Source organism: Choloepus didactylus, chromosome 5 (genome assembly GCF_015220235.1).
Source record: "Choloepus didactylus isolate mChoDid1 chromosome 5, mChoDid1.pri, whole genome shotgun sequence".
In the NCBI taxonomy this organism is placed as follows: domain Eukaryota; kingdom Metazoa; phylum Chordata; class Mammalia; order Pilosa; family Megalonychidae; genus Choloepus; species Choloepus didactylus.
In genome coordinates, this window is record NC_051311.1 from 86,424,150 (window position 1) to 86,447,244 (window position 23,095).

Here is a 23,095-nt window from a genome sequence, read left to right on the forward strand (position 1 = left end):
TTGGTGCAATAGTCACCTAGCGTGGCCTCCATAATGGAAGTACCTGCTTGAGAATGATGTGTTAAGCAGGGTGATAGAGCTTCATAACCTGAGGAGTTTAAAATGAGATGTCCAAAATTACGTTTTCCAAGACAAAGCTACTTTGATTGAAAGTGTAACAGCTGTCATGATTGCAGCTTTTCTTGATGAAAATATATTACAAGATGAAAGAATTCATTCAAAGGGCCCCCTTCAGCACAGCATACCCAGTGGTCCTGTTTTAGAGGGATAGTACCCATTCTTGCAGCAAAGTGACTGATTTGATGATGGATTTTGAAGAGCTGGTTAAATCCAGTACCTCCATTTTTGGAAAAATGTTTTGAGTAGCCCACTGAGGAACCACTGTTGAAAAGTAACAGATCACAGTGGGAGACAGAGCAAGAAATGGCCCTGCAGAAGCATTTAGCACTTAATGGGTCTGTGGCTGTAGTGAAGCAGTGTGCCGAAATAATTTTGATTAGGCTCGGTCAGTCAAGCCACATAATCACTCTCAGCTCTCCTCCATTCAGGATTCACTGTGCTGAACCCAATTACAGCTTAAAGCACAATCTTAAGTACTCCTTGCACTTTTCTTTAAAATACAAGCTTCTTTCAAATTGGTATGTGAGCCATTTTTTATACCTGTGGGTATAACTAACTAGGGAAAGAAAAGTTTATGTTAACATAACAGAAAAACATGGGTAAATTCTACTTTCCATGGGAACATTCATTAAGTTTTTAAAATCCACTTCAAAGGAATGATTGTAAACTACCAAAAGTGGTAACAACTATAAATCATACTTTCTAGATTGGTTTCTGTTATCAGCAGTGTGCTGTAGAGCTGACTGGGCAACTGATTATTTTTTGTTTTCTATCAGCTGGTACCATTAAAAACATATGCATAGAACAGCAGATAGGTGACCAAAAGGAAATAACTTTAAAGGCTTTCCCCTTCTACTTGTTCTGTCTTTTAAAAGAGTAAACAATAAATCAGAAAGTATTTAGCAGCATAATTCAACACTCATTGGGACCTACCAACAGAGAAGCAGATGTGCAGAGGTAGGATCCAGGCAAGACCCCCCGATGTCTCTACTTGGTTGGCTTTCGGCGGCCCTGTGGTTGCGGGCATTGCTGCTTTCCCTGACAATATGCTTTGAAGGAGATTATGTTACATGTTGGTTGTGCTTTTGTGAAGAAAAGCAGTATTCTAAGCAGGTGTTAAGGAGTGATGAAAAGAGCTTCACAGAAATATATCCACCCTTTGCTCACAGCAGTCACTGCAATAAATGGGGAACAGATTTTTAGGTTTGCTCTTAGGAAGTGAACAACTGTCATTGAAAATACAGTAAATGAACACTTTCTAAACTTCAGTCAAAGCTGATGAATGACTTCTCTTGAAGTTTTTCCAGAAAATCCTAATGCTTGAAAAAAGTAATTATTAGAAGTCCAAGCAAAAACAAGGTGGCTTAAGGATTCATGACAACTCCAATAATGAGGTACCACACAGTACATTATACATTTTAGAACAGTCCCATTACTTTCTTTAGGTCTACCTCTTGCAAAATAAGATCCTAATATATTAAGCACTCAAAAGAAAATATTGGATAGCTTTAATTTTATTTGTGCACTTTGTACCAATGATATCTGGTTTCCAAGAATAATCATAACCAATATTTTAAAACTCTTACATCTTGGATAGATGGATGCTAATGGCATTGGGTACTAGAGAAGCCCAAAAGAGGAATGAATTGGGAAATAAACAGGAAGGGGAAAATAAATGAAGAGAAACAGTTATATTTGGTTTTACTAAGATTACATATTAAATTAATAGAAGAAAGAAGAGTTTTTAGGCTCTTGTGAAAAGAATAAGTCACAAATGACTGTTGCGAGTCATATGGATGGCAGCTTATTCAGGAATGTGAAACAGGTTCTGATGCTGAAACAAGTCTCAAGCAGCAATTGTGTCCTGTAAAGAAAGAATATTTTGAAAAAGAACCAAACAGGAACTCTTAAAAGTTACTTCACATTAAGGCTAGGTTAAAAAAAAGAAAAAAGAAAGAAACTATGTAACTCCATTACATACCCTTTCCCCTACCATAGGTGAAAATATAGCAGTTACTCTTTTGAAACAATGACGTTACCAAACCTTAACCTATTGTGCATTTTGCTGAACAATTTTGAGCAACTAAACAGATTTTTCTTGCTCCTAAATGGATACGAGGAAATGTTTAACCTCCATTGTACTCCTACAAAGCCAGGCTGATCACCCTGGGAGGCTGGGGAGATCTGAGCAGCTTTGGATTGGCTGTTGAAAGCAGGACTTGAACATTTTACGGCACATAGTCCAGCCACAGCAGGGCTCAATTGCCAGTGCTTTTATCTGCAGAAATGTGCTGGGATGGCTACTTTGTTTAAGATTTTCTTTTTGCTACTGGAAGGAAACTGAAGCCAGTAAGATAACTTCATTTGCAAGGTAGTATCTGTGCTTGTTTATATACAGAGGAGAGTGATATTTGACAGTCCTGCTTACTTGGACTGATTGATTTTTGTTCCTCCTCTCAGATATCATTTTAATGATTTGTTTAAGAGTGAAGCTAAAATTAGAGTTGTATTCCAACCATAAAACCTTGTTTGAAGCTTTATGTTCTCTTTTTATTGATTAGGTTTATTTAGTGTGCCTTTCTGGGTAGTGGAGTTTGTATCAAAAATCGGTTATCTTTCAACATTGTTTGTTAAATGCTTAAAAGAAGGATTTAGATAGGGCAATGAGAGTTGGATGTAGTTCAAGTATTTTTAATTGCAAAATGTGAACACATTTTCAAGAAAAATAAATGCTAATAGATTTATGTTTATTATGAGCGTTTGCCAACAGAATGTGTTAATGTGTAATTTTGATACATTTGTCATTCTTTGTGTGGATATTTGTTCTTAATGGTCTCATGGATCATTTTAATATTATATTAAAATAATTTTCTAGCCAACCCTTAAATCTCCCTTATTTGCTGTGTCCCTGTTGTTTTTGAAGTATATTATAATGCAGTACTTGCTGTGTGCAAAGTGTAGTATAAACTACTCATGCACCTTTTTGATTAAAACGAGGGTTCTATTGTCACTCTCTCTGCACTGACTTTAACCCCCCTCCCCCAAGTTTTCTGTATTAGTTTTCCTGTATTCCATAAAGTTTAGTGACCAAGAGGATGAGAAAAGCTGGATTAGTGATACATTTTTTAAAATACCATAATTGGATTTGTTAGCTTTAGCTTGGGAAATATCTTCAAAGACCACCTGAATATATTCAGTTTCTCAGTTTTTTGAACCTCATGTGATGAAGCCTGATGTGGATCAACCTGTGATTACACTAATGTGATAAAGTTACTATATTGAAACCAAAATTTTGCAGTCTTGAAGATACCCCTGATAATAAACATTATCTAACTTTTATTACAGCTGATGTGCAGCAGTTATTAAAAGACTCGGCTGTTTTCTTAGTGCTTCCTTTTCTGTTTGGATTTTTCTTGGACAATAACAAAATAGCATGAAAATCACCATAAGAATAACATGTTTGTATATAGTACTTTACAGTTTGCATGATCTAGTTGCTCCTCTTAGTTTGATCTCTGTTCAGAGGGCAGGTCTTGGTATCCCCATTTTAAGGATGAGAAAAGTAAGATTCAGTGAGACTGAATGACTGGCCCAAAGCTATCCAGCTAGGGATACATAGAGCTGATGCTTACCCAGGAATTGGGACCAGGGCCCTTTCCAAACACTGTGCTGGCTCCATGTGTTCCGTGTTTGCTTTAATGATCAGACTGTTTGTACTAAGCCCTTTAATAGGAAGGATCTGGCAACAGCTGTTGTTAGATAGATTAAAAATAAAATTGAAGCCCATTTGGTTGGAAAGGAGAATAATCAAGAGAGTGAGAGAGAAGGGAAAAAAGATACCCAAATAACTGAGTGCTGTTAAAAGAGGTGTGGGAAAGGGTGGCATGATTCATATGGGTCGTGCTTTTCCTTTCCTCTCCTTCATCCTTTCAGGGTTGCTTCCCTTGAGAAATTGTTGAGAAATTAGTTGTGCCTAGTTACCAGAAGTCACTGTTAACTACAAAGAGGAATCTAGGGCACTTTCCCATTCTTGGTGTTTACATTTCATTTCCAGAAAATATTCTAACAAATCTACAAATCTTCCCTGTATCATACTTATGGGCTAAGTTTCATGTTGAGGGTAATATTCATTTCTGCTGTTAAGAAGTTATACTCTTGTCATGTGAACATTCTTTTTATTCTCAATTTTCTTACTCTTTAAATAGCTATGCCCTTAGAGTTTAATTCTGCTGCTTTGTCATCCTGCTTCTCGTTGACTCTCCTGATTATACTTTGGTCTTCATGATTTCTTCACCTTTTTCCCAGGAAATCACATTATGCATACTATACTGCATAATATTTAGCCTTGCTCTGAACTTTTAATGAGGACTGAAGTTATTTTTAGGCTTTAGTACCAAATAAAATACTTGCTTCTATGTCATTAGTATAAATAAGATTGTAAGTATACAATGTTACCTGGTTCCTTTTCCACTGTTCTAAGTGTCCTGATTGTTGGAAGTCTTCATTAGCTACAGCAGCCCACTAAGGCTAGTTCAATGTATAAGATCTTTGAACACTCAAAAAGCAGAATAGTGGATCATGTTGGCAGAGTGATACACTTTAGGGCTCTGTCTCCCCATAGAAACTTTGAACAACCAGAAAGAACAGGGAGAAACATCTTTCTCAAAGCTCTAGCAGAAAGACTGCAGTAACAGGGTAAGCACTGGATCAAGAAGCAGATTATTAACAGCACTAGCATCTCATGGAGATCTAGCTGGTTCCAGTTCTGGAGGGAGCAGCGTAACCCTTGTGCACATACTGGGAGCATGCCTGGCCCATTCTGTCTGCTGGTGGCCTGAGGGACTCATTGTCCCAGAATTTGCCCTGTATGTAGAAGGAAGCTCACTGAGCTCTCCTACAGTTGTAGGAGAGCACAGGTCTCAGGTCATGCCGCCTGGGGCAAGGAACTGCTGGCTGTAGGATATATAGTGCAGTGCCTGGGACTGTGAGGAAATTCTTTCCTAGGGAAGAAGAGACATTTGGAACAGTGTAATTGGGGGGAATTCCTAGGGCTACACACACATGCTTAAGACAAGTTACATGTGCAGAAAGGATCAAGGAAGTCCCTATGCTTTGGTCTGGAGCTATTCTCTAAACTCATTGTATGGCTATGTCCTGAAGGATAGCACTTGCACTAGTTAATCTCCAAAGACTGGGACAAGTATTTTCTTTATTCCTTTCTCCTCTTCCTCCTCCTTCTCTTCCTTCTTATACCTCCTCCTCCTCCTTTTTCTTTCTTCTTTCTTCTTAATTTCTGGCATTTGAGGAAAGCTCTGTCATAACACTAGCTACATACAAGCTTAAGAAACAGATGCCTCAGAGTCTAAATTCCAGTGATAACACTCTAAAATATCAAAATGTCCAGGTTTCAGCAAATGATAATAAAGCATACAAAGAAACAGGAAATGATGGCCCAGGCAAAGGAGATTAAAGCATTAGAAACCATCGATGCCCCTGAAGGAGGCGCAAAGCTCAAGATGGCGGACAAAATGCCAGGCAGCTCTCAGAAGGCCATTTCAAAGATCAAATCTTCAGATGTTTGTTCATCTGGATCTTAAGATACACATATGGATGCACCTGGACCCTCAGATAGTGATATGCTAAGTCAGACATGACCTTAGAGCCTTTGTGAGCCCCTCATCAGAATCTCTCAAGACCTCTTGTAGAAGAAGACAAAACATTCAGTATTGAGAAAATGAGTACAGCTAAATGAACTTTAAGTAAGAAAGAGCAAAAAGAATTAAAGAAAAAGAATGAGAAGGCAGCAGCTGAGATCTATGAGGAATTTCTTGTTTTTGAAGGAAGTGATGGTAATAAAGTGAAAACATTTGTGTGAGGAGACATTGTTAATACAGCTAAAGAAGAACATGAAACAGATGAAAAAAGAGGTAAAATCTATAAGTCATTGTCAAGATTTGCAGATCAAAAAACAAATCCTCCAAATCAGTCAGCCAATGAAAGACCACCATCTCTTCTTTTGATAGCAACCAAAAAACCTCCACTGAAGAAAGGGGAGAAAGAAAAGAAAAAAAGCAATTTGGAACTCTTCAAAGAAGAGCATGATGACAGACATAAAACTAAAGGCAGGTTAAACAGATTTGAGCTACCTCAGACAGATTCTGATGGTCAGCCTTATTATATGGATGCAACTTCAAGAAGAAATAGACCATCTGGTGTCTTGACAATTATGTACCTGGTTCACATGGTGTAGAATATCCAAGCACTACTAATTTATACCTTGGAAATATTAATCCACAGATGAATCCCAAGAATTCTGGAGATTTGGACCATTAGTGTCAAAATTATGAGACTTAGAATTGATGAAGAAAGAGCAAGAGAGAGAAATTATGACTTGGTGGCCTTGATGAATAGAAGAGATACTGAAAGAGCTTTAAAAAATTTTAATGGAAAGATGATTGTTCCAGTTTCCTAAAGTTGCTGAAATGCAAAATACCAGAAATGGATTGGCTTTTACAATGGGGATTTATTAGTCCACAAATTTACAGTTCTACAGCCATGAAAATGTCCCAATTAAGGCATCAACAGGATGGTACCTTCTCTGAAAAAAGGCCGATGGTATTTAGGGTTCCTCTGTCACACGGGAGACATACGGCTGAAGTCTGCTGGGCCTTTCTCAGGGTTAGCTTCTGGTTTCTGTTGCTTTCTCCAGAATTTCTCTGTGCTTCTGTCTTAGCCTCTCTCTCTCTTACCTCCTGTGCATCCTTGCTTGTTTCTCCCAGGGTGTTTCTCTCTAAGCATCTGAGGGTCCTCTCTTAATTTCTCTGGGCCAAACTCTGGATTTTGTCTTTTAACTTCTCTCCCGGTTCTGGTTTCATTGACTGTCTCCAAAATGTCTCTGGGCATTTTATCTCTAAGCATCTCTGAGCTTTCTTCAAAATATTTCTGCCTTTTATCCTCTCATAGAGGACACCAGTAAAGATGATTAAGACCCACCTTGAATGGGTGGGGTCCCACTCACAATAGGTCTGCCCCCACAAGATTGGATTAAAAGAACATGGCTTTCCTGGGGTACATAATAGATTCAAACCAGCACAATGATTATGTCTTTTGAAATGGAATTAGGATTAGGTTGGGGTAAAACCATACCTATTCCTCCACATCCAATATACATTCTGCCTTCTTTGCTGGAACAGATGGTTTGATGGAACATTTGCTTCCCCAACCTCCATCAGGACTGCCTTTTAATGTGCTGCCTAAAGAGCAATTAAAGAACCCCAATGCTCCCATGTAACCACTTAAAAACAAGGAGGATTTTGAGAAGACTCTGTTGAAAGCCATAGTCAAAGTTGTTTACTTAACAGAAAGGAATTTGCTCACCCTGATACATTGAATGATAGAGTTTGTTGTAGATGAAGGGCCAATGTTTGAAGCTATGATTATGAACAGAGAAATCAACAATCCTATGTTCAGGTTCATGTTGGAAAATCATACACCAACCCGTGTTTACTATAGGTGGAAATTTATTCTATTCTGCAGGGAGATTTTCCAACCAAGTGGACAATCTAAAGATTTTCATGGTTCAAAACTGGATCCTCTTGGAAGCCACCACCATTAAATCCATACCTGCATGGTACATCAGAAGAGCAAGAACAGAAGCTTTTGTAGAGGAGCCTAGTAAAAAGAGAGGACTTAAGAACGAACAGATTGGCAAATTAGAGGAAATCTTGGGGGAGTTAACTCCAAAGAAAAATGGTGTTGGAGATGCAGTGGTTTTCTATCTTAATAATGCTGAAGTTGCTGAAGAAATAGTGGATTGCATTACTGAGTCATTGTCCATCTTAAAGACACCCATTCCTAAAAAGATTGTCAGATTATATTTGGTTTCTGACATTTTGTACAACTCTTCAGCCAAAGTTGCCAATGCCTCATATTATAGAAAAGTTTTTGAAGCAAAGTTATAGCAGATATTTTCAGAACTCAATGCCACCTATTATATAATTCAAGAACATTTATAGTCTGAAAACTTTAATCAGTGGGTAATGACCTGCTTCAGAACATAGGAAGATTGAAGAAAAGGAAACAGAGGATGTACCAGATGATCTTGATGGTGCCCCCACTGAGGAAGAGCATTATGGCGCACCTCTTGAAGATATGGATGCTGCTCCCATTTATGACCTTGATGGAGTCCCTATAGAGAGCCTTGATGATCTTGTTAGAATGCCTTTAGATGAACTGAAGACTCAAAGAAGAATGAACCTATGTTTAGAGTTGCCTCATCAAAATGGGAAGCGGTAGATGAATCTGAATTGGAAACACAGGCTGTAACAATTTATAAATGGGAGATATTTGACTGACATGAAGAATGAGAAGAAGAAGAAAATGAAAACCAAGAATAAGAAAGTGAAGATAAAAAAGATACTCAGTTCCAAATTGGAAGAACATCATTTGTACTCTAATCCAATCAAAGAAGAAATGACTGAGAACAAGTTCTCTAAGTACTCTGAAATGAGTGAGGAAAATCAAGCTAAACTTCATGAAATTGAGCTCAAAGTTATGAAGTTTCAGGATGAATCAGATTCTGGAAAATAGGTCAAAGCTTTCAGGAGCAAGCAGAACACTACAGAGATGAACTTTCTTCAATGAGAGAAAGAGAAAGAATTAGAAAGATAATGAGTAAGATATAAAAAGTATAAAGAAAAGTTGGAATCTCAATCCAAAGGCAAGAAAGAAAAAGATGAGTATACTCCAACAAGAAAAGAAAGGAAAAGGCAATATAATACATCCCCTGGTCCATCTCGCAGTAGCAGTGGTAGACAAGGGAAATCCCCATTGCTAAAATTGGAGCAATCAGAGCATTCAGAAAGATCTCATAAAGAGAGCTGTCCATCCAGGTCATCTCACAAAGACTCTAATCTCACAAAGGGACGTGAGAGTCATTCCACCTTCCTACAGAATGCACCATGGTCACCAAGTACTCTCGGGTTACACAGCCCTCCTTTGCCTTTGATCCTGAAGCTGCCAAGAACTTTTCTTCTAGGTTGGTTGAAAGGACCAATTTTCCCTTTTTCCCATAAGGGCCATTTTCTGGGATCTTCCTTTTAGGTAATAGACTTGCCACCCCCTTCTGAGGGAACATGGACTTGTGCTTGAATATAGCCCCATCCTTTCTGTTCTGTGAAGAGAGTGTCTGCTTGTGTTGTTTCTTGGCAATCAGGGCCTCACCAGGGCTCACCTGTTACATAGTCTGCGTTTGATTATAGGGGCTCCAGTTTAAGATAAAAAAGTACTAAATTTACACATGTGAGAGTTAAAAGGTGGTATTTCTTTGATTAATTTAGACACAAGAGCATATGAAAATAGGATAATTCATTTGCTTCAAAATGTTTTTGTGCACTTGTGGTGGGACTTCATCAAAAACTGAAGTGGATCTGTAGTGGTTACTGAAAACCAAAGCTGCTGGCCTCCCACCAGACTTCTGTACCTAATCCAATCCTTCCTCTCCTCCACCCCCTACCATAGAGAAAGGCTCTCACTCCTAATTCTTCTATACTGTAATACAGTACCTGTTGAAGAGTGACAAGGTGTCTTTACTGAGAACTTCAGTAGAATCTAATCGAATCATTTGTGCTTTTGAAAAGCAGGTGACATGATGATTTGACTACATCCAAATGTGGTGTCTTATGACCCTTTGCAAAATGGTCTCATGTGAGAAGTACTATTATTGACAGGCAAAGGATGAAAGAAAAGGCTTCATTAGAGAATGAAGTAATTCAAATAAGGAAGCACAGCTAGATGAAGACAATGTGTTTAGTAATTGAACTCTGTGAAACTCTGCCCAGGTGCCACCATTCTGGTTCAAACCACTAACATTTCCTCTGAACGACCGCAGTAGCCTTTTACCTGGTCTTCCTATCTCAGCCTTGCTCGCCTGCAGCTATTCTCAATACAGCCTACTCCATCCTTTAAAATACATGTCAAATCATGTCACTCCTCTGCTCAAAACCCCTCAATGATTTCCCATTTCACTCACAGTGAAAGCCAGAGTCCTTGCAACAATGTACCAGCTCTAGATTATCTGGTACCCCATTCCATCTCTGAATTCATCTCCTATGCTCTCCTTACTTACTCCTCTTAATCACCAGGGACTCCTTACTGTTCCCAGACTTGCAGGAAAATTCAGGGTCTTTGCATTTCCCAGGATCATCCCCCTGCCAGCAAAACCTTTCCCCAATGGTGCTTGTACTCACATCCCTCAAATCACACCTTCTCAAGGAAGTTTTCCCTGACCATCATATGTAAAAGTGTAAAATTGCAGCCCATCTTCCTCTTGTCACTCTCATGCTCTCACCATACTTGACTTTGCCCATCCTTTACATACTGTATGTTTGTACTTATTTATTTTGTTTACTATTTGTCTTCACTCACTAGACTATAAGCTGGTTGAAGGCTGGATTTCTGCCTGTTTTACTGACTGTTGTCTCCAAGACCTAGGCCAGTGCCTGGTGCACAACAGGTATTCAGTAACTGTTAACAAATAAATGGATGAATTGTGGAAATTTAATTGGGGAAAGAGAATTTACTCCCTCCACGAGTAACAAAAATCTGGGAATCCTCACAATAGACTAACTTTACAATGAAAGAAGCTTGGTGTCAACACAGCCCGTGTCCATTGACAGGCATGTTTCCTGGGTGTGCTGGATGGTTGATTCAGAAGGGAAGGACAGGATGCTACTAATGTCATGCTTAAATGTTGTTGCCAAGAATAATGCAAAAACAAATGTAGGTGCAAATGGAAATTGATGTTTTGCTTCCAAAGTAATGATTTTCAAAGTAAAGCAATTGAACAGGAGGTACATTAACAAAAACTGTGTCTCTGAAAATGCAAACTTCATTCACATTCTGATCTCTGCGATTTTTCAAGCTCAGTGATCCAAGGTCAGAGGGTACTTGTATTAGCATAGGCCTCGCTTTGCTAATTCACCTCTGACTAAGCCTCTTAAATTCCTCATTATGATGGTGGCCTTCTGATGACAATAAAACCAAACTCTCATAACACCAGTAACATTTATACAGCACTTTGACAATTCCTAAATGAATTGTCCCCAGAGACCTTAAGAGATAGGTCAGAATTATTAACCCCATTTGGTATACAGAGAGGAAGTAATTTGCCTAATGTCACCTGGTAAGCTACTGGATTCATGATTTGATTGCTTTATTTATAAATAATGGTTTATTTAGTACAGGTCATGTTGCATTAAAGATGACATCTTTTTAAATGGACAGCTTCATATTCAGACTTATCCACATTTACTGACCCAGAACTAATAGTATTCTAGGGTTTCATAATCTTAAACTGGGAGACTGATTTAGAGAACTGTGAGATCTGAGGCCTCCAAAACCCTTTTGATATTGACAACGTTTGGGCCTCTGCTCAGATAGCTACTATGGAAAAATCCGTAATGGCAGGCTTAGGTATGACTGGGGGTCCTCCCAAGCCATAATTTAAATTCTGTTTGCATTCCCTTGCTTTTTAGTTTTTGTTTTGTCTTGTTTTTATGCTTGGGAAATTCCATTTGGTTCCAAAAGTCAGTGTAACTAAAACTGAAACTCAGTGCTTGCAAAATCAACCAAGAAATAGACAAAATCCTCATTAGTGGTCATAGGTGCCAACCAATATTATGGGAAACACAGAATAAGCATCACTGAAACTGCAACAGAGTGGTTGTATTTGGAACCCACTTTACTTCACTTCTGTTGTGGTTCGTTCCTTTTTCCTTCCAGAGCTGTATTGTGAAAAGACCTCAAGTTCAGTTCAATGAGCATGTCAAATACTCAGGAAGTTGTGAGGAAAATTTAAAGAGAGGGGACTACTTGTAAGTTCATGTCTGTATCAAGAAGAGACTAGAAAACTAGAACATCTAAAGAAGATTTTGAAATAAAAATGACTGGCTAGCTTTGAAAACTGATGGTAAAAAAAGAAAAGAAGAGAAATGTTTAGTCTTTATCCAAATATTTGAAAGTTTTTCAAAAACATCTTCTCATTTCATCTTTATAGTACAATATGTTTATTGCCAACAAAGAAAAAATGTGCAGCCAAATTATACTTTTAATCTTTAAAAAAGTTTTCCTCCACTTCCTTTTAAGGGAAATGCATACATTCCCCTTCACCATTCCTGAATCTGATTTACTGTGTTTTTATCCCTTCCTTTACAATTTGATTTGTTACTGATAACTTCTCCTAGACTATAACTACAGTTCTGAGATGGATGCAGTTTAGTTGAGTATTTAAAACTTTGGTTTTAAAGATCAGAAGAATTTTGTACATGAATTTTTAGAATTGTATTAAAATATAAAGAATTTGGTACATGAATTTTTAAAATTGTATTAAATATATTAAAATTAGTCAGACAAAACGTGTAAATTGATAGTTCAATACAATTACTATGATGTAAATCAAATCAGATTAAGCTTTAAAATTAAGATTTTTGGGAGGTTAAATTTCAAAAAGCGACGGTATAGAGGCCTCTCTGCAGTAGACCATACTTCCTAAGACCTAGAAAGTCAAGGAGGGTTGGAATCTTATAGTAAATGTAGCTAAGCCATCTTTAGTAGCATTCTGCTGGCTCTCTATCATTGCATTGTGAAGTTAATTTAAGCAGAAAAGAAAATTGACAGATCTGAATTATATAGATGGCAATATGGTGAATTGCGCAAATAATATGGGTCAAATCTATACAGCTTTTCAGAACTTTGAAACATAGTCTGGAATTGTACTGGGTTGTTCAGAGGTCATATTTGTTTGCTACACAATGAACAGTTTGATATTTCCTACTCTTATTTTTATCCAAAAATTTGAAATGCACAGAAATGTCTGTCACCTATTTATTGAACATTCAAGTCTGCATAAATTAGAATAGTGAACATGTGGGCCACCTGATTATATACAAAAGATGAGGTTTTTCTTATTTCCATATATATAAATGCTCATCACACACAGCATTATGCTGGTCTGATTTTTTTTTTTCCTGTTCAACTGTATATAATAGCATTGATAATCATATGTTAAAAGAAGAAATGCTATATGTGTGTTTGACTTTTCATCCAAGTTCTTAAATATTAAACAAATTAAGTAAAATATTTAGTTACTTTACTCCTTTTTGCCTTATATGTCAATGAAAAAACACGTAAGGAGTCACATTTTGTAAAATGTAATGAACTTTATTTCTTTGATCAAATTATTTTTCATTTTTTCCTGCAAGTATCCAGCTTAAACAGTATTAATCAGATTGTGGGCAATGCAGTATTACCAGGGATGCAAATTCAGGTGACTCACTTTTCTTAATTAAAAAATTTTTTTTGAGATGACTCACTTTTAATCAAATTCAGCTTCATTATTAGATTATATAATAGGACTTTAAGAGACTGCATGTTTTAATCAACACCAAGGAATTAAAAATTGGAGTGCTATTAATAATTTTTTATCTGCTCATGATAATTCTTTGATATGTTAAACACTACCTTTCATGTGAAAGCATCAAAGTGTTTCACCTATTTTTATTAGTGTATAGGCATTTATTTATAGTTCTTGCCTTCATTTTTAGTTGGTAGTTTTTAAATTAAGTTAGAGCAGCAAAATAAGTATTATTTTTGATAAAATCATTCCTCTCCCGTCTGGCCTTCTTAAAATACATCAATGGCTTCCCATTGCTCTTAAGATAAAGATCAAAAGACTTACAGGGCCCTGACTGGCCCAGCCTTTGCTTCCTTCTCAGCCTCATTGGACCACTCCCCCTTTCCCCTGCCCTGCTCAGGCCACACTGCCCTGTCCCCACTCCTGTTCATCATACATCATCTCAGTCACCATTTCCTTAGGGAGGACTAAGCCACTTATCATCATCACACACTCTAGGGGCTCCACACAGCTTTACTTAAACACTTTTCAAAGTTGTTCTTTTAGATTCATTTCTGTGATTATTTGATCTTCTGTGATTATTTGATCAATACCTTTCTCCTGCAGCTTCATAGGGAAGAGCCTGGTTTGTGGTTGTTTTCATTGTTGTTTCACCACTGTATTTCTGGTGCCCAACGTAGAGCTTGGTAAATGGTAGAGATTTAATAAATATTGGATGACTGTATGAGGGGATGAATAAATAAATGTTCTATGAGGACGGGGACTTTTTTCTATTTTGTTTACTTCTGTATCCTTAGTGCTAAGAATACTGGACCATAGTTGCTGATTAAATATTTGTTGAGTAAATTAATGTTTTCCTGAATTTTTAAGGACACAGGAAATACTGAATTGAGAGCAGAAAGTGGAAGTTGAATTTCTCTTCCTGTTCCATTAACTTACAGAGTTGGAAGGAGTCCATAGCAATGATTTTATAAAATATCTTTTTGTTTGACTAAGAATCTTTTTTTCCAGACTCTTTACATGGAATCCTGATATGTAAGGTATATAAATAGGAGCTCCTTTTGCGTCTTGAATAGGGGTGGGTGCCTCCCCTACCTCTGCTTTCATTCTGTATCTTGGTTGGTGCTGACATTATCTACAGACTGTGTTTCAGAACAAAGATGCCCAGGGGAGACAGTATCGGGGCCATGCGGAGGTACCTCTGCTTACCCATGTATGAATTCTCATCTCTGTAATTCAAATCTGGAGGTCATTTTTGTTTCCTCCTTCTCATCAACACCTCCTCTACACACACACTCACGCAAACACACACACACACACACACACACACACATGCACACACAGATATACATTTGTAGTCACTCCTCCAAGACTGTGAGCTGCTTAAGAATTGGGATCGCATCCTACTTAACTAGATTCTAGGGCTCCATAATATTTGTAAATAGAGTGGTTTCCCATCCTGTGGATGAGAAACTATCTGTGGTAGGTTGAATTATTTACCCCAGTTTAGACATGTTCTTAATCTTAATCCTCATTCCTGTGGGTATGAACCCATTGTAAAAGTATCTCTTAAAGATGTTGTTTAAAGTGTGGACCAGCTGAAAGAGGGTGGTATTAATCCAGACTACTGAAGACTCTATTAGTGGAAGAAATTCACACATAGTTAGAGAAGCCACAGGGAGGAGCTGGAAGCTCCCAGAAGAGAAAGGAGAGGACATTGCCGTGTGGCACAAGGCAAGGGTACAAGGTAGAGAACCCCAAGGACTGCCCCGGAGAAAGCATTGCCTTGCTGTTGCCTCAGTTTTGAACTTCTCCTAGCCTCAAAACTGTAAGCCAGTAAAATCCCATTGTTTAAGCCAACCCATTGTATGGTATCTGCCATAGCAGCCTGGAAAACTGAGACACTATCCTAATTTTACTTTCTTCCAGGGAGGACATTTGACAACCTTCAAAGGAGCATAGTTCACTATTTGAGTGTCATCATTATGGAGACATCCTTTAACCATGTTGTTCATTGTCTGGCCCATGGCCAGCTGCAGGAGAATCCTCTGGGGTTGCCTGTTAGAAAAGTGGATTTCTGGGGCCTGCCTAGACCTGCTCAATCAGATTCTGTGGAAATTTATATTTTTAATCTTCCCTGTTGAGTCCTAAGTACAGTGTTATTTTATATATCATCACATAAATCCTTCTATTTTTTTGTGGTCTTTGTGGGTGGGAAGAGAATAGAGCTTAATTTTAGTGTGTAGTTTGTTTTCTACTTAGTAAAATTGAAAAATAGTTGCTGACTATCTGCTATATATTTTAGGACATTCATATATTCATTGATAATTTAGCCTCTTTTAAGCTTTTATCTTCCCTAAGCTAAGAAAATACTATTACTCTAATTCTTTCCAAGAGGACATATTTAATTCTCTTTAATCACTGTTGCTCTACTGCTCTGAATACACTAATATTTTAAAATTAAATCTGCTCCTTTTACATTATAGACACAGAAAAAGGACCAATGAGGACTAGATTTAATTTAAAGTTTCCGTTATGTTCATGACATGCTGATACTATAAGACAGGGCAAAGCATGCTGTTGTAATGACCTTAAATATTTATGGTAGCAAACACCAACATTTTAGAAACGTCACACTTTAAAGTTTCTTTCCAGCTAATGTAACAGTTCAGTGCAGGTGATTTGGACAAGGAGTGTGGAGGGAAGGATCTCTACTCTTCACCTTCAGGGACATATACTGACAGAGGCCGTGCTTTGTGGCTCCAAGGTCACACTGGGCATCGACATCCAGCCAGCAGTGGAGAGGGGAGTGGAGGAGGGAAAAACATACTTGCTTCTTAAACATCTGGACAAGGATCCGATATGTATTGCCTTGCTTTCATTTCATGGCCCCACCTAGATACAGGGGACCTAGAATTGTAGACCCAGACAGAAGCCTCTTCCCCAGAGTCACTCAGGAGAGAAGGGGCATGGCACTTCGGTGGACAACTGGCCATTGCTGTTCACATTGAATTTCTAGGCTTCTATTTTAGTTGTAGTAATTCCTCTTATAAAACCATGAAATGTACCATGTACTACGTACCATGAAATGTTACAATAATGATGTATATGACAACATGATCGCCAGTGTATCAGTTTTGGAGAGTATTCTGAACTTGGTGTTAAACTAGGTGCTGAGAGGCAGGGCCCTGTGTCCCCTGGACCCCAGCCAGCCAATTTTTGGTACAGTTGGTCCCCTCTGGATGCCATCTGCTTGAGGTACTAGTCGGCGAGCCTACTTTGTTATTTCAGGTCATACTCTGCTTTTTGGAATATGTTTTGTTTCATAGGCTGTTGTAATGGGGAGAACTGAATTCCAAGATGATTTTGGCTTTTTGCCATACCAAGCTGAATGAGGCTTTTGGATGACAGGCATACCCCAAAGAACCAAAGATAAATGCCAATTTCAACAGGGCTGTTTATCCTTCTCCAGTTAATGATTATGAATGGAGCCCAAATTCTGTCCAAGGATTATGTCAAAGGCAGGAAGTTAAGAAAAAAAGAAGGGTTTTCGGCTTAGTCTGTGATTTTGCCTCTGGTAAAGATTTGTTAAGACCAAAAATTAAAAATAAGCGTGTGAATTACTATTATTTTGTAGTGATAAAGGAGCAAAAGAATTTTTCATGCTATGTAAATATAATGGTGCATACATATAATTATTTTCAAAATTATAAAATATTAAAAATTGATGTTTTGAAAAGTATTTCTCAAGTATATTAATTTTTAAATAGTGTAAACAGAGATAATTGCCATATGGAATTGGCTCGAGGGGTCCAATGCTTGATATTTCAATGTAATCTACACTTTGCTATATTACCAGTAGGGCCAATTTTTAGAAATCAACCTCACAGGACCTGTCTTAGTTTGCCTGGGCTGCTATGACAGATACCACAAAATAGTTGGTTTAAACAATAGGAATTTATTGTCTCACAGTTTTGGAGACTAGAAGTTCAAAATCAGGGTGTTGACAGGATCACGCTTTCTCCAAAGTCACTAGTGTTCTGGGGTAGCTTGCTGACCATCCAGAATTCAACCTCTGCTTCTATCACATGGCCATCTGCCTTCTGTCTCCTCCACTGGATTCTACATCCCTGTCCAAATTACCTTTGCTTATAAGGTCTCCAGTCATATCAGATTAAGGCCCACTGTGATTCCCTTTGGCCTCATAATAGGATCTTCAAAGATCCTATCTACCAATGAGTTCACACCATAGGTCCAGAGCTTGGGTCTTCAACACATCTTTGTGGGGGACATGACTCAATCTACCTCAGGAATCAAAGTGCAAAGCATTTTGAATGTCTTCACAGTTGTGCCAGAAAGCATAAACTAAATTAGATTTTGAACTTTTTTTGCTTGCATATACTTTTGACCTAATGGTGTTTACAATAGCAGATTTTCAGTTGTATTAAATGCTGTGGATTCTCAATTTAATACAAAAACCAAACCAAACAAAAAAATCTGCAAAAGAATTCATGCCAGTCAATAGTTTGATTTCCTTTGAGGCAATTAGGAAATCTGCTATTTTATTTTTTCCAGGAGAGGCTAAGGCAAGTACTTACCATTTTGATTTACTGAACTTTTAATTTTACACTTGTGTACCAATTGATTACTTTTATTGTAATTGGTTTATTACGTATACTTTGGCCTTTGGGTTTCTTACTGTTTTCACCTAGATGTTATTCATCTTTTCTGAATGCTACTTTTAAGACACATCACTCTCATCTTGACCTTTTGACTTAGAACTGGTTTATTTAATGGGATAAGTTGATTGTTTTGGGGTTAAAAAATTAAATTCTTTGTCATTGGAAAAGAAACCCTTAACAATGATGTATTACCCTATTCTGTCGACATAAATGGGTTTCAGCATGATGAAAGTACATTGACACAGATGTCAAAGCAAGAGTAATGAGTCTAACAAAAATTCACTCTCTAGAAATGTTGGGCATAATTGCTGACAGGGCAATACAATTAATCTGCAGTCTTCTGGTAGTCCCTGTAAAGGTTTAGGGGTTCAAATCATCACAAGGAGGTTAAAAATGTGGCAGTGACCTATCAATAATGCACATAAGCAAGGATGAAATAGTTTTCGCATACAATGCCAGGGAACCTATGCACAAATTATGTATGTGCCCTTTTCAGAGCATTTTGGTCTGAATTGAATTATAATGAAAACTATTAAAATTTATCAAAAGAACCACATTCCTTTTATTTCCCTTTGAGAACCATGTTCAAAAGCATCTTCTTCTACACCATACCCAGTAACATTTTCATGTCTGCCCCTTTTGTGAAACATTAATAATACAGAGTACCCTTAGCAGAGGGATGTTGAAATGATAATGTAGTAGGAGTCCCTGAAAGCTTTAAACCACGGGCCATGGGTGGTGGTGGTGGTGGTAGTACTGAAAGCGCCAGCTCAGGGCTGCAGGGGTTCTTCACTGACAGCTGCAGAGTTCTCTGCAATTGCATCCTTCCCGCAGCTTTTGACCCTCTGAACCACCGTCCCTTCCTGACACTCTTACTTCTTAGCCTCCTTGACGCCTCTCTCTTGGTCTAGCAACTTTCCAGCAGCTTCCTTTTCTGCTGCTCTCCCTTTAAATCTCAGTGACACCCTCCACAGCAAATTTTATCCTTGCCTTTTCTGAGGAGCCACAGAGTGAAACAGACAAAGCACAGGCTTTGGATTCAGACAGAAGTGGTTTTGTTTTCCAGTTATACTATTTGCTAGCTGTGTGATTGGGGTCATTTACTTAACCTTTTTCTGCTTAGATATCTGCCTCTGCATCAAAGACATATACTTACATCACAGAATTTGTGTATCACCTGCAATTATATATATGTGTGTGTGTGTGTGTGTGTGTATAAATACAGAGTCTGGGACTTAGCAGAAGCTCATTAAATATTAGTTATCTTACCTGCTCCAGGTAAAAAGTAGTTTCTACCCTCCCTCAGTCAGTCACCCACACTACTGAATTTTCTTTCCTCTGCAATACAGATTTCCAGCAATAGCTTACACTTCCACAGCAATGTAGCACAGGTGCTTCAGACACAGTGTAATACCAAGAAAGCGGTGTCACAACAGTTGGGATGAAGACTCCCTAGAGGGTTTAGTCTAGCAAACTAAAGCACTCATTCAGTTTCTGTTAATTTTATCATGTACAGAATTTTGTTTTAGAAGAGTCTTTAAGAAGGAAGGAACAGGCTACCATTTGGAGTTGCAGGTCGGCCTTACCATCATTATTTGGAGATGAAGGATTGTGGTATGTTTAGGCCAGTGGACCCTGGAATGCTTGAATTCTGCTCTACCTGTAAGGTTCCCAAGAGAGCTATGTGTAGTGGGGACATTGACAAAGCAAGACAAGGTAAAGATGTGTTATCATCCAAGGCTTTGTCTCAAATCCCAGGGGGAGCTCTCTAGTATACTATGCTGGAAAAAAGTACTAGGCTCCTTTCCCTAACTGAGGTTGGTTTGAATGGCCTGGAAGCAAAGAGAACCATTAGGCATGGCCTGTTTCTCTTAAGCCCAAACCACTGTCAGATTTAACACTGCATTATGAAGAGAAAGACTGATCCAAGTTACAAATCCAGTAACAGAGTAAAAGGACCCTGAGAGAGGGTTTTATCTAGCTTCAAGTACTGTACTACCACATGGGGCTAATCCAGCTGCTTCAGGTCCTGGGCAAGACTAGAAGCACAGAGCTGAGCTGCCCTGGGAGAGAGAAGTTCAGAAGATGGAAAGAGACGAGAGATGGCTAGGCAGAGGGGAGAGGAGACCACATCCACATGCTTACCGTATAAAGTTCTATCCCTAAAGCTGCACTCACATATTACGACAACTAACAACCTCAAAATTATTCCATTAATGAAATAAAAAGATATGCGATAATGTCAGGTGTTATGACCCAGTTTTCCTTAACCTTAAATTATTCCATCTGTGTATCCTGATTCGTCTTGGGAAAGAGTCAAATGTGGGCTTTTTGGGGCTGGGCATAGGGAGGAGACAAAGGTTACCCTAGAAGCAAAGAATCTTGTATTTTGGTTACTGAAACACTCCCTAGGAAGTGTATCTTTCTAGTTTCCACCCTCCCTCAGTCAGTCACCCACACCACTCAATTTTCTTTCCTCTTGCCTAAAAACCTTCAATGGGTTCTTTTTGTTCTCAAGTTCAAATTCACACTTGATGTTCAAGGCTCTTTGCATTCTGGATCAAAATTACCTTGGTAGCCTCTCCTCTTCCATGCCCCCACTCTCCTTAACCCCTACCCCCACCCCATGCCTGTGGTTTCATTGCTTCCTCCCTGTTATCTGGACATACTACCCACTTTGCCATTGCCATTCCTTTGCTTGTGTCCTGCTCTCTACCTAGAATGCCCTTCCTATCCACCTTTAAGGTTCAACTAGCATATTCTCTCCCATGGGAGACCTTCCTAGTTGCCCCCTTTGTAAAATTAATTGTTCCTTCCTCTATGGTCTCAAAATACTCTATAATACTGCATTCAGTGGTAGTGAGTGGTAATTTTGGTTGTTTTTCCCCATCAGTGTGGACTGAGATCTTTTATGGTAGGAAATATGTCTTATTTATATTTTATTCTTTTTTCCCTTATTAATATTTATTCAGTGTTTTGACATGTACCTATTAAATGCTCAATGTAAGTCTGTTGATTTCAATTGTTACTGTAGATATAATTTCAAATTCTTGTAGACTCTCTCCTACACATCACTAGAGAGCTTTTTGAAAGTAGGAATTAAATGACAAGGAAAGAAAATCTTTTTCTATAAAATTGACTTCAGTTCCAAAGAGGAATCACTAACCTCTACAAAATTAACATTTTCTCCAGATAGAATGCCATTGCCTCAGATGCAATGAAAATCTATTAGCAGTGGCTGTGTATGTAACTAAAAGTATTTTTGCAGTTTAACACAGAAAATATTTTATAACACATGCATAAACAAATACCTCTGATATCATTACACATCTTTTTATTTTATTAATAATTTTGCAATTCATAGTTGTCCTGATATTTGACAGTAGCTAAGTTCCTGAATTGACAGTTGTTTCTCCTCTCTGAAAGGTTCTTCAGAGGTTCATAGTATGGCTTCTGTTTCCAAAAATCTAAAGTCCAAAAAGCTACAAATCCTCCGTTTAGAAAATCTTGGGTGTCACTGAATTGGTTGTCTAAAAATGAAGCTTAATGTGCTCAGCTGTGATTTGCTACTTCCTATCCATGCTGTCCTTTTCTGGCTGATTCTCAGCTGGAATATTTGCAAAGGAACATTGAGGCTGAGGAGAGGGGAGTTGGAGATTGTCAGGCTCTGGAGCTGCCAATAGCTGATCCTTTGTCATAGCCCAGGTCAAGCGTTCTTCTCAGATCTTGGCTGCTCCTATCATCTCTTCATGGCCCTCATTGAAAACAAGGGGTCTTTCAAATATAGTCAAAAGAATTCCTATACTAATAAATAAAAAATGTAAAGACAGATAATCTAAAAATCATAGCAAGGAAGCATTTTAGCCACAGTGGATATTTTCACTGAAAAAGTCCTCTGTTCCCCTAAACTGAAAAGAGGAATCAGATATGACTCTTTAGGCTGAGACCTATTAAGAGGATGTCCATGAGTTCCAGTTACCCCGCCACTGTCAATTTTGATTGAAGACAGTGAGATACGTTTTGGCAAATCTATTCAAAATTTGTCTATCCTTGCAGGGCTCCCTCTGTAATTGTGTTTCCCATCAGGGAGTCAGTTGGAGTTAATGGATTGACTGTCTGCTGTGATTGACGATGACAAATGTCTTGTTAACATTTTCCCCCACTCTTTACCCACAGAGCAATGCTAAGAAGAACTTTGGTTTAAAGAACTAAACAGAAGAACAGATTTTTTCAGATAAGAAGGACTTCTCCAAAGGTAGGAGTTTGTCTTCTTAAAATGTTTTTAAATTAGTTAGTAGTTAAATAAAGAAATTATACCATAAAGTGATATGATTATATAATATTATTCCCATTTTTAATCTAGAGATTATGAAAAAACACAGAAGCAGGTATATAGATGCAAAAACATTAATCATACTACTTGTCAAAGAGGATGGATCAAATACAGATGGAAGAAAACCAGCCCTTTGTGACCTTTCATAGTAATAAGATTTTTGTTTTAATAAATTATGAATCATAAAGATCAGAAAATAGACAGCAGAGTTAAACCATTTCTAGTAAAGAGTATACTTCTGGAGAAACTAAAGATTAAAAATTATAGAGAATCATGACAAAAACGCATGTTCTTTTTGATCCAATCAAATATCAAAAATCTGAGAATATATCGTCCCATACGATGTGATTTTTCTTGTTTCACAATGAAGGCCAAATAATACAAAAATCTGTTTAAAAAGTTTACATGTCACTTTGATATGTGCTTTCTGTTTTGTAAATCCCTTTCCCACCCCTTGCTCCCCACTCCACCCCCTACTCTAACCCCATTCATGCCATTCAGATCTATCAGCTCTAGAACCAACCCTGCCAGGCCTGTGGTGGCTTCTGA

At 38.0% G+C, this 23,095-nt stretch overlaps 1 protein-coding gene and 1 pseudogene across 1 annotated transcript in view; both read left to right on the plus strand.

Annotated features, from left to right (window-relative positions):
- The window catches only part of NRCAM (neuronal cell adhesion molecule), a 297,084-nt gene that overhangs the window by 114,200 nt on the left and 159,789 nt on the right, over positions 1–23,095 (plus strand). Inside the window, 1 exon segment of the mRNA XM_037836376.1 lies at positions 22,390–22,468. The gene's annotated coding sequence lies outside the window, so the exon portion shown is untranslated.
- Positions 7,398–9,248, plus strand: LOC119535370 (annotated as a pseudogene).